The 12,487-nt window shown below is 27.7% G+C and overlaps 1 pseudogene; it reads left to right on the top strand.

The window, feature by feature from the left end:
- Window positions 1-1,619: 1,619 nt before the first annotated feature.
- On the top strand, window positions 1,620-4,708 carry LOC145832587 (dnaJ homolog subfamily A member 1-like; annotated as a pseudogene).
- Window positions 4,709-12,487: the final 7,779 nt, after the last annotated feature.

Here is a 12,487-nt window from a genome sequence, read left to right as displayed (position 1 = left end):
ATCTAAGTGAACAATACTACTCAAAAGTATTAAAAGTATACATTAGCAAGTTATTTGACTATACACAGTCAAGTCTTATAGATAAGTTTGTCAGTGCACACTTGAAAAAAAAAATTGTCAAGTTTTAAGAAGTATGTACACTTACTTATAAACTTGATGAAGTGTTTTTGTGTTTATGTCGAAACTTAATTGTTTTATTAGTATTAAACTGTTAAATTAAGAAATAATGCTAAACTTAAGTCATGTAAAAATAAGTTCTTGTACAAAATAACGACCAAATTGATAATAGTGAGTTGTGAAGTTAAGCTAAGCATTAATGTCTGCATAAATGTTTATTCACATACTTATTGCAACTATGTATACTAGAGTGAAGTATTGTTTTAATAATAAGTACACAAACCAATAAGTTTCTACAAAAAGTTATTGAGAAAAAACTTCACTAATTAATCACAAGCTTAATGTAATAGTATTAGCAACACGACTTAATTTTAGACTCTTGTAGAATACTTTTTGTTTAAGCAGTTAGTTAATGGTTAAAAATGTAAATCTTTGAACTAAAATGAAGGTTTAAAGCGGAAATTAGGAATATAGCAGTGGTATTTGTTATGAAGATGCTAGTGCCTGCTATGTGTTTCAATTTCTAACTCATATCATACAAAAGCATACAAGTTTCAAACGTGTTCAAAAACCAAATAGTTCAAACTCAAAGCTTTGAAGTTTCAAACTTCCATTTTGTCTATTTTTCATCATTTTTATAAAGTGTTTGGTGTTTTTTAAAGCAGAATTTTGTGCTGAAATCGATAGTAAAATCTATTCTAAAATAAAACAAAGTTTAAAAAAGTTATAGCCAAAAGTTTAAAACAAGCTTAAAATTTTCAAAGCGAGAGAAGAGAAACCACGTGATAAAATTAATTTTCCGGCTCAAATTTGCCATAAGAAAGTATCGTGAAATAAATCTTATTTTTTATCGTTTTGATAAATTTTTTGGTGTTTTTTAGCATAAAATTTTCCGCCAGAAACGACGGAAATGTTTATTTTTAATTATTGGCAAGTTTAAAATAAAAAGAAAAATCTTCCGAAAAAAAGTTATACTTGTTCATTATCATTCAATTTTATAGCATAAAAGTTTGCATAAATTTCAATGACTACAGTTGGTATGGTCTTTAGACAAAAATTACTTTTTTATAAAGTATATTGATGTATTTAAATCTTTAAAAGTTTATAAAACAAATTACTTTGACTAATAATTTCATTAGTATTTTGATACGTGTTGATATAGTTTGTCATTTATATAGCTAAATTTTAGTGTCCTAATAAATGTCTACTCACATATTTATTGTAACTAAAGGTTCTCTTTAATACTAGTTTGATGTGTTGTTTTATAAATAAGTTCTACACAAATCAACAAGCATTATAAACTGGATTTTACAAGTATCAATGTAATTAATAGCTCTTAGCTTAAGTATTAAGTAAGATAACATTAGACTAAATTGTTAGTTTTATCATTATGTTATTTAATAGATAGCATATTTATATCAAAAAAATGTGCTCAAAGCAATTTTAATGAATCTCGTTTATAATTTAATTTAAATATCAAGTATATTTTGTGATACTTGATTATGAAGTAACTCATAATTCGTTTAACTTGAGGTCTAAATGAAGCTTTATATTTTTAATGAATAGTATATTTTTATTAAAATAATGTGCTTTAAGCAGTTTGAATAAATATCGTTTGTAATTTAATTCAAATTTCAAGTATACTTTATCTTGAAGCTTGATTATTGAGCTTCCCGTAACTCGTTTAAGTTGAGGTTTTAATTAAACTTTATATTTATAATGATTAGTATATTTTTATTAAATCGGTGTAACTAGAACAGCAACTGATGCTGAATTGAACAAAGCTTACAGAAAAATGGCCATGAAATTTCATCCTGATAAGAACCCGGGAAATAATCAAGCTTCTTAGAAGGTATTCTATTGGTTCTACGTTGACAGTTCAATAACTTACTTTACTTGATTTAAAATATTTAGTATCACTAAAATTTGAATATAGTACTTTTTAGAAAAATAATGCATTTTTGACTATCTTTAGATTTGAATGCTGTTAAGTTTCCACTGTTAGAGTATAAAAATCTTACTTAAACATTATATAATTTATTTAAGTATTCGCTTTTCATTTCTAATAGAAATTTAACCTTTACATTTTTTACACAGTGCAATATAGAATAACTTTCATCTAGAAAACTAATATATAACGGTTCAGAAAATTTATTTTATATTAAATTTTTAAATTAAAATGCCATATCTTGTAATTTTAATCTCACAAACACTACAAACTTCAACAGTTAAAGGATATTTTCTTACTTAAATCTATTTTATACTTTAAGCAACTTGTCTCACAAACAAGTTTCGAACAGTTCAAGGAAATATCCTTTACTTATATCACATTACTTCTATATTTTCTTTTTCAAACAAACATACACAACAGTTCAAGGAAATATCTTACGCGTACGAGGTTTTGTCGGACGAGGAGAAGAGAGCAATATACGACGAGGGGGGCGAGCAAGCGCTGAAGAAAGGAGGCGGGAACCAACATCAGGAACCAACGGACTTTTTCGACTTGTTCGGTTTTGGTGGAAGTAAGTTATTGATTTTAATGCCGGAAAAACTTTAAAAAGAATATAAAAGTATTGAGAAAATTAAGCGATTCTGGTATCATTTTATACTTTAAAATGGCAAGTAGTTCTATGATAAATGTTTGTTTTCAAACGCAATTGTTTATAGATATCCTAGTAGTAAGTTATTTTAAAAGTACTTTGATTTTACAATATGATCAAGTTTCATAATCAAAAACTTTTGGTAGTTATGTAGTTATCGGTATTCATTTTAACTTTTGTTTTTTTTAAAGTGGGTGGGCAACGCGGACCGCCGAAGGTAGCGGACGTCATGCACGAGCTGAAGGTATCGTTGGAGCAAATGTACAGCGGCGCCACCAGACGACTGAAAATAAACAGGAAGGTTGTGTGCAAGCAGTGCAGCGGTAGAGGGGGTAGCAACGTTAGAAGTTGCAGGCACTGCGATGGTCAGGGTGTCAGGTTCATCTATCAGAATTTGGGAATGAACATGGTTCGACGGGTGAGTGTTTTAGTATTGTATTATGTATATATAATGTTTTTGTTTATAATCATTAGTACTTTATTGTATGATCTAAACAGTTTAAATATATGTCTGTTCAGAAATATTTTTTTTGTAAGAACACTGATGAAGTTTTTTGAATTATGAAGTACTAATGTAAACCTATATTTTAATATTGCTTGTTTTCAGGTACAACAAACATGTCATTTTTGCAACGGTGTAGGAAAGATTATCGTTAACAAATGCAAGAATTGTCATGGAAAAAGATTCTAACCCAACCTAAAATCATTGAAGTTCATATTGATAAAGGTTTTATTTTTTATTAAAACTTATATTTTTATTTATATCATTGTAGTTTGTTTTCAATCAAACAGTTTAAGTTTTCATTTAATTAGCTATGAGGAGATTTTTATTTATTATTTAGTTTTACAGTTTATTATCAACAAAACAACGTTTCACTTCTATAATGGGATGTTCTATTTGAATAAGGTTTGTATATTATTTACAACAACTGATGATTTTCTATATCCGAATATAGGAGTGAAACATTGTTTTGTTAATATTTATATTTCACACACGGTTTTTTTTCGAAAACATCTTTTGCTAAAATAAATAAATAAATGTGTCTTTTTTAATTATTGGTTACAATAAAAACATAAATAACTTGTATAAGATAATCAAACCATTTAATTACCAAAAATTATTCCGAGTTTTCACAATTTGAGCAGATTAAGTTCATAAAGTCTCATTAAATTCAACTGAATTCTCAAACAAACTTAGCGTACTTGTTTTAACAGTCTTTATTGTTTCATAAATAAACATTACATTATTGTATTTACACAGGAATGAAAACGGGACACACGGTCAAGTTCACGGGCGCGGGAGACGAGGAGCCCGGCAAGGTCGCAGATGACGTCATAATCGGGTTGAAGCAGAAGCCCCACGACGTTTACACGAGGAACAACATAGACCTGCACTTGCAAATTGATATTTCCTTAAGCGAGGCGCTCACCGGGTTCCAGCGCGTCATAAAGACTCTAGGTGGAAGAGAACTTCTCGTCACAAACGGACCTTGTATGCAGTTGTTTGTTTTTTCTAACTTAGTGGAAATTAATACTTTTAAGAAGTATAATATATTGTAAATTTTTAACATGATCTGAATAATGCTGTTGTTTATGACTTAAAATATTTCAGTTTACTAATGATAAAATGAAGAGAAAGAAAAAAAAACATAAAAATTAATTAGGCCAAAAGCTCTAACCAGCATTTAAGTTTAAGTTATTTAACACTCTTACCAATCTGAAAAAATGTAAAAATAATCACAGAATTAAGTGAATAAACTTTCATAGGTGACATCAAAGACGGCTGCATGGTGAAATACATAAACGAGGAGGGAATGCCGAAGCACAGAAACCCGCTGATAAACGGAAGGATGATTGTGAAGTTCGTTGTAGTTTTTCCACCAGGCGGGTTGAAGGATGAGAAAGTATTGAAGCAACTGGAAGAACTCCTCCCGCCCAAGAAGACTGTTGAGGTTGAAGATAATTACGAAGAAGTCACTTTGGAACCGTAAGTTGCTAATGTGAAACAATTACCATTTTAATTAATGTTTTTAGCTGATTTTAAAATATATTTCTTAACATTTTTTTATTTATTTAAAATTCATTATCTTGAAAACTTGGTCAACATATTTTTTTTATTAACTTTTTTAAAAAAAAGAATCTTCTTTAAAATCTCTAAAGAACATGATACATTAAAAGTTTGATTTTTCAAAATGGAAAATAACGTCAATCTAAAACATTAGTTTTTATTTCAGATGTAATATTCTACCATCTCGTGCAACTGATTCACAAAACGATGATTCGAACGAAACAGATCTAGAAAAGAGATTTTTCCGTAGATTTTTTAACTTGTAGTGGAAAAACTTAACAAGTTGTGTTGTGGTTAAAATGTAACTTTTATAGTTTAATTATTTTAGGAAATTTATTTAGTTGTCTTGCACATGTCCTGGACATGACTTTAAACTGTATTCAACTGTATCCTGGTGTATGACTTGATGATTGAAAGGTTTTTTCGTACGCCAGGTCCTAGGACCAAATATTTGAGCGCTTTTTTTGTCGTTCAATAAACAATACATATTTGTTTACACTCTTAGTTAATAAACTTTAGTTAGTTAATAATCAAAGTGCTTTAAGAAAATATTTTTTAATGATTTTTAAGCTTAAACGGTTTTTCTTAAACGGTCTTAAATACATAGTATGTACTTATAAAACTTTTGTTTAGTTTATAAGTAATAATAAGTTAATTTATAATTTATTTTCAATTATAGAACCACTTTGCTAAGAATTTATGAAGTCCATACTGACTTGATATTTCTATTTATCGTTTCTGTAATGCTGAATTGTAAGCGTTTTTAATATCAATGTAAACTACTTGAATACAGTATATGCTTTTGAGATAAGGAACTATCCATGAATATAAGCATATTAATGATTGAATGTTTTACTAGCGGTTAGGGACAAAACCACCTTTATAGATATTTGAGCTCCCATCTTAAACTTTATATATGGTGATTTTAATCTTTTGAGTTATAAAAAAAGTAAACTTAAAAGAAAAGTCAACAACTATTACACTTAAAACATCATTTACTAATTTCAACAAAATATATAGGCACATAGTTATTGACAGTAGTTAGTGTTCAATGTACAAATATAATAAGACTTATATTTAAGCTTTGAAATTTTAATATTCAATTTAGCTTATTTTTCATCGTTTTAATATATTTTTTTGGGTTTTTTAGCATGAAATTTTGTGCAAGAAACGATGGACAAGTTTATTTTAAAGTATTGGTAAGTTTTAAAAAAAGTAAGAAAAAAATTCCAAAAAAATTATACTTGTTCATTATCATTCAATTTTGATGGTAAAAAATTTGCATATTTTTAATGATATTGTAATTTGCTATAGATCAAGTAATAGAAAGTTTTTCAACTTAAGTAGCTTTAAAAAGACCATTATATTTTATTTTCACAGTTTATTATAAACAAAACAATGTTTTAATCCTATATTAAGATACAAGAGATCTTCAGTTGTTAAAAATAAATCAAAACAATTTAAGAAAAAAAAAAGTTCAAGGTTTATATATAAAAAGTATAATAAGTAAAACTAAAGCAAAAAAGCCAAAGTATTGAAAGACTTATGGTTTTAAAAACTTATATTTATAACTAAAACTTGTTACTATAACTGCATTAATTTTTACTGTGAAGTATGAGATGTAAGTGTCAAAATAGGTTATATAATGCCTATTATAACTTTAATGACTACGTTTGTTATGGTTTTTAGATAAAAGCTATATGTTCTTTAACAGTTTTTATAATGAATTTAACTTTTGCTAATAGCTTCATTAGTGTTTTGTTATGTGTTAAACATAGTTTGTAAAGTTAAGCTAAGAAGCCTTAATGTCTTCGTAAGTGTTTATTAAGGTGTTTATTACACCGAAATATCTCATTAAAACTAGAGTGAGCATTATTTGAAAACTAAATAAACAAACCAACAAGTTTGTATAGTAAGTTACATAAACTAAACTATTAATCTCAAGTTTATGGTTATTATATTAAATCAAAGTTTGATTTAAAACATTTAAATTTACTTATACAGATTTTGTTTTAGCAGTTAATGAACAGTCACAAATACAAATCTTTTACAGAAAGAAAATTTTAAAGCTGAAATAAAAAACATAGCAGAGATATTTGCTATGAACACGGTTCGAATACTAATACCTGCTAATTGTTACTAACTCATATCATGCAAATAGATAAAAGTTTGAAAGGTATTTAAAACAAAAAATAGTGTAAATTCAAAGATTTAAAGTTTTAAAGCTATTTTATGCTTATTTTTCATCCTTTTTATAAAGTGTTTGGTGTTTTTTGAAGCAGAATTCGGTGCTCGACATGATGGTAAAATTTATTTTTGAAAAAAGCAAGGTTTAAAAAAGTTAGAGCTAAAAGTTGAAAATTAGCTTAAAGTTGTCAAAGCGAGAGAAGAGAGACCTCGTGAATGTCACCAAGTGAATTTTTTGCACAAAGTTTTTATTTATTACGTAATTATACAAAAATTCTGTTTGCAGAAATTTCTAAAAATTTGCAATTCATTTTAGAAAAGTTTTCATGAAAGTAGTAGGTCATCAAATTTTTACTTTAACTTTCTTTACATATGTACTTTCAGAGTTTACCTTTTACATGTTTCTTTAAGTAATAAAAGGTACTTAAAGTACAAGCACATACAATTCAAAACCAATGACAGTTAAAACTTGAACTGTTTATGAATGAATAAGAAAGAAAACAAAACAAATCTACATCATCTGCATGTTGTCAAAGTGATTTAAATCAACAGTGTACTACTTTATTGTGATAGTCATGTATTTTATATTCTTTTTGTTCACAACTTCAAAGAAAAGTCTCTACCTGTATGTTGAAAAATTGTCTTAAATCAACAGACTTCTACTTTATTTTGATAATCATGTGTTTTATTTTCTATTTGTTCACAACTTCACAGTAAAGTCTTTACCTGTATGTTGAAAAATTGTCTTAACTCAACAGTGTACTACTTTATTGTCATTATCATGTGTTTTATTTTCTTTTTGTTCACAACTTCAAAGAAAAGTCTTATATCTGTATGTTTAAAAAGTGTCTTAAATCAATAGCCTTTTACTCATGGTCATTTGTTTGATTTACTTTATATTCATAAACTCACTAAAAAGTCTTGTGTTGAGCAGAAACAAATTGGGCATCTTTATTTAAATGCTAGATCAACCATCTTTATAATCCCTAATCAATCCTCAATACTGCTAACCATTTTGGTGAACCAAGTCAGTTCTTGGACTATTGCAGCTATTAGTGAGGTTAGTTTTTTGTTTAATTAAGATAGATAAATGTTATACAAGATTATTTTTCAGGGTTGCCAAGCATTTAATGTTTTCTCAATTTTAAATACTTAAAAATTATTTAATTAAATATTGTTTTTGTGAACATCATTAATACAATTTAGTGCTCAAACTCAATTGATATCAACTAAATGTAAAGTACATAATGCTGTAACAGCTTTTGCTGCTTAGTTTCTAATCAAATATAAATTGAGCTGAATTTTACAAGAGTACAGTTTTTGAATTAAAGACTGGCAACCCTGGTATTCATATTGTTAGTAATTTTTTAAGTAAATGTTTTATTATTATTATTTAATCCACTAAGCAATTGAAGCTATAGAGTAAAAAATATGAGTTACATATTTTATTACATACAAACATATAAGAACACAAACAAAATTAAGAAAGCTTGATCAACTGACTGATATTTAGTTTGTGTTTTTATATGTTTTTATAACTAAGTTAGATAAAAATCTGGTTTGTTTCAGTTAGTTGTAGTGATTGTAATTAAAAGTGGTAATAAAATTCATAGTTTAAATACATTATAAAATTAATAATCATTAAGTGGTTATTATAGTTGATTGAGTTGTGATAAGTAAACTGTAACTAGCTGACAAAAACCAGACTGTTGTCTGACTATACATGATGTTTGAAAAAAGACTATGTTTTAAAGTCATGTTAAACTAATTTTCTGGAACGTTAATAATACTTCAAAAAAGTCTTTGTCTGGAATTTTAATTGTGACATTATAAAATAGTGTATCATAAGTATTTGTTTCATGTTCAACTTGATGATATGTGTAACATTAAGCCAAATGTTTTTTGTTAGTTTCGTCTAAACCAGTGTTAGTATATGAAATGCTGTATAAAACAAACACTTATGATATACTGTTAGAAAGTGTCACCATAAAAATTCTTATGAAAGATTATTTAAACGATTAATAGTTAGTTTTTTAAATAATATACAAGCATGATAACTATATTCTTTGAACAAAAACTGTTCAAACCATAACAAGATGTTTGTTAAATGTTTTTAGAATTATGTAGTACAGTGTAATAATTGATAATGCTAATTTAGATAAGAGTCTGGTTTGTTACTTGTAGTGGCTTTAGAGTGTATTTAAAAGCTAATAAAAGAAAAAATGTAAAATTGATATTTAGAAACAAATGTTGATAACCCTTTAGTGTTTTACAGAGCTATGCTAAACAAACTGTGACTAGCTGACAAAACCAGACTTTTATCTGACTACATATGATTGTTATATAGACATGCTAAACTTATTTTTGGAACACTACTAATAGTTTAAAGTAGCCTTTGTCTGGAATTTCTATTGTGACATTATAAATTAACATAGGTGTTTATTTTATCTCAAACTTGATACTATGTATTGTGCAGCATTATTTCCAAGTGTTTTTTGGTAGTTTCATCACTCATACTAGTAGATAGTGTCACAATAAAGACTCTTTACAAAGACTATTTTGATAATTACTAAAAGTATGTTTTTTATATGGTATACAAGCATGTTAACTATTTTATTTAAACAAACTCTGACAAAAACTTGTTAAAAAATAAAATCACTAATATTCCTTATGGATTGTTTATAACATTGTGTAATAACTCAAGTGGTACTTCTGTTTTATTGGTTAAGCAATATTGTTTTTGACAGGGGTTGTTTAAATTCAAATATGTTAGTAATTAGGTAAGTTAAGCCATATTTTAAGTGGGTCGGCTGCAGTTGTAAGGCTCTGTATATGTTTTCATTCATAACATTATGAGGTGAAGTGATAAACCAAAATACATAAAAGTAAAATGAAATACAAGTTTTATTACTGCAAAGTTGAATTTATTAAAAATTGTAATACATTAGCCAATCAGAAGCGACGTTAGAACTGCAGCCGTCGTTTTAGTTTGTAACAACGTGCTATTAATGTCTATAAGGTACGCGGTCTAAGAAGTACGCACCCGCGTAAGGTACGCACTAAATTATTAGGGCCCCCCACACAAAATTTCACATTAGGGGGAATTCCCTAAATCGAAAGTGGGCGTGAAAATTTTTGAGATTGATAAAAAAAATTATTTTAAAGGCATTTCGCCGGCTCCGCCGGCGAAAAATTTTTCACTTTTACTCCCAACCATTTTTTCTTAAAAACCTAATTACGCTTGGAGCCCAGTTAGTAAGCCTGACAGCCAAACCAGATAAAAGTGTGGTACTGAGCTCTAAGAAGTAGTTCGGTTTTGAGTTAAAGTGGTAGCGGACAGCTTTCGTTATTTGTGCATAAGTCCCTTCCGCTGCGAGTTCCTCCTCCGGAGGAACTCTTGCTCCCGGGACTTTTGCACAAATAACGAAAGCCGTCCTTTAGGCCGCGTCCTTATGCTGGTCGGCACCTAATTAGTTTTTTGTTTGATGTACGAGTAGTTACGCAAGTTCTTTTAGTATGTTATTTTTCTCTTATACACTTGTGAGTATCCATATGTATGTTTGATATTAAAAACATCTGAATTACAGTAAAGTTTTATGTTTTATAGTATATAACATTGATGTAGTACTCCAAATGGTATAGTTTTGGAGTAGACAATCAATTTATTATTCTATATATAACACTTCACTTATTGTAAATTGATTTATTAATATCATTCTATTGTATTTTGTCTCATAAACTTACTAGTTGTACATACCAGTTAGTTTACCTATAAAAGTCTTCTATCTAATTTATGTTATTATTTAAACAGCCTTAGCTTTATTGTTTTGTTTGTACTGTATGTTGTTAAGTAATTTAATTCTACTTATAGCTCAAAGTTAAGTAAAGACTGAACTGAGTTTTAGTGCTATTAACAGATATGTTTAATTTAAAAGTGAAATGTTTAATAGTATATATCTATAAGTAATTCGAACTACTAAAAAGTAACACAACAGTTTTACGTTGTAGTTTACTTTATCAGTATCATTCTATATCAATTCGAAAAGTTATATTAATTCAAGTTACCAAGTCTCTTCCGCTGCGAGCTGCTCCTATCGGAGCAGCTCTTGCTCCCGGGACTTTTGCACAAATAACGAAAGCCGTCCTTTAGGCCACGTCCTTATGCTGGTCGGATCCTAATTAGTTTTTTGTTTGATGTACGAGTAGTTACGCACGTTCTTTTAGTATGTTATTTTTCTTTTAGACTCAATATAAAATATTAACATATTTAAATTACAAGTAAAGTTTTATGTTTTATAGTATGTATCCTGACTGTCTTACTACAATGATACAGTTTTGTAGTAAACAGTTTGGTATTATTCTATAATAAACACTCCACTTACTGTAATTTAATATTATAATTTTATTGTCCCATTACGAGGGGATAGCATCTGCAAACTTTTGCACAAATATTGAAAGCCGTGTTAGTGCCGGTTCTATGAATTATTTAAGGCTATCAAATAATACAGGATCGTTTCCTATAATTTTGAGGTATTTGAGTAGATTACTTATTGATTTATAAGCGTCGTTAGGCTTGAAATTCTCCACGCTAAAGTATTCCATTTACATAAGTAACTATTTCCGTCTTAGTTTTTATAAAAAAGTTTGGACATCTTTTAAATTAGACTCTAATAAATCACACTGTTTTTGTCCACAATTTTTCAAGTAATTTTGTAATATTTTTAATTTTTCCCTATTTACAATTATTACGTCATGACCTGGTAGTCTCATACATTATAAACTTAGTAATTTTTACTTATTCTTTAGTTGTAAATGGATATTATCTTTTTGATTATAAGTTATTAAATTTGTTTCAAATTGCTCTATATTTTAAAGTTAATTGAAGCAACTTGTATATTAATGAATAAGACTAATTGTATGTACATAATAAGTATTGGATTGATCTTAGTTAAACTAATAGAAACAAATATATATGGCAATTAGCTCTTAAATACTTTACTGCTGCGTACGAATGAATCTAACTTTTGAATTACAATCAACGCTTAATAACACCTAATCATTAATTATCATATTGTTGCGCTGGTTTAATTATTGTTTATAGTTTTGTATTACAAACAATAGACGTATTCAGCTATAAATTTAAAACTTTAAACTGTTTCTTACAAATATTAATTACAGTTCAAATAAACATACCATTTAGAGCTTTCGTTAGTTTAAAGGTTTAATTTAAATATAACCATTATATATAACTTTTTCTATAAATGTGTGTTAAAATAAATGGTTGGTACCAGCTCTGTACTTTTGATAAATTAAATCAAATACCGACTTCGTACAATTCTAATTTGAGATTATTACTTTCAGTTGTTTTTTAACAACAACCTTTGTAGTGACATTTAAGACAAGGTTTTGGTCTACAGGATTGTGTATGTATATCATATAATACGATGTTTTCTAATGTCTTATCTCTAAGCATAAATTTGCTGCCAACTAGTTTGAAAGACATTAATATTCTTAG

Source organism: Thalia democratica, chromosome 3, assembly GCF_965202585.1.
Source record: "Thalia democratica chromosome 3, ktThaDemo2.hap1.1, whole genome shotgun sequence".
Classification (NCBI taxonomy): Eukaryota; Metazoa; Chordata; class Thaliacea; order Salpida; family Salpidae; genus Thalia; species Thalia democratica.
Note: the sequence above shows the minus strand (reverse complement) of the source record. Positions and strands in the feature narration are given on the sequence as shown.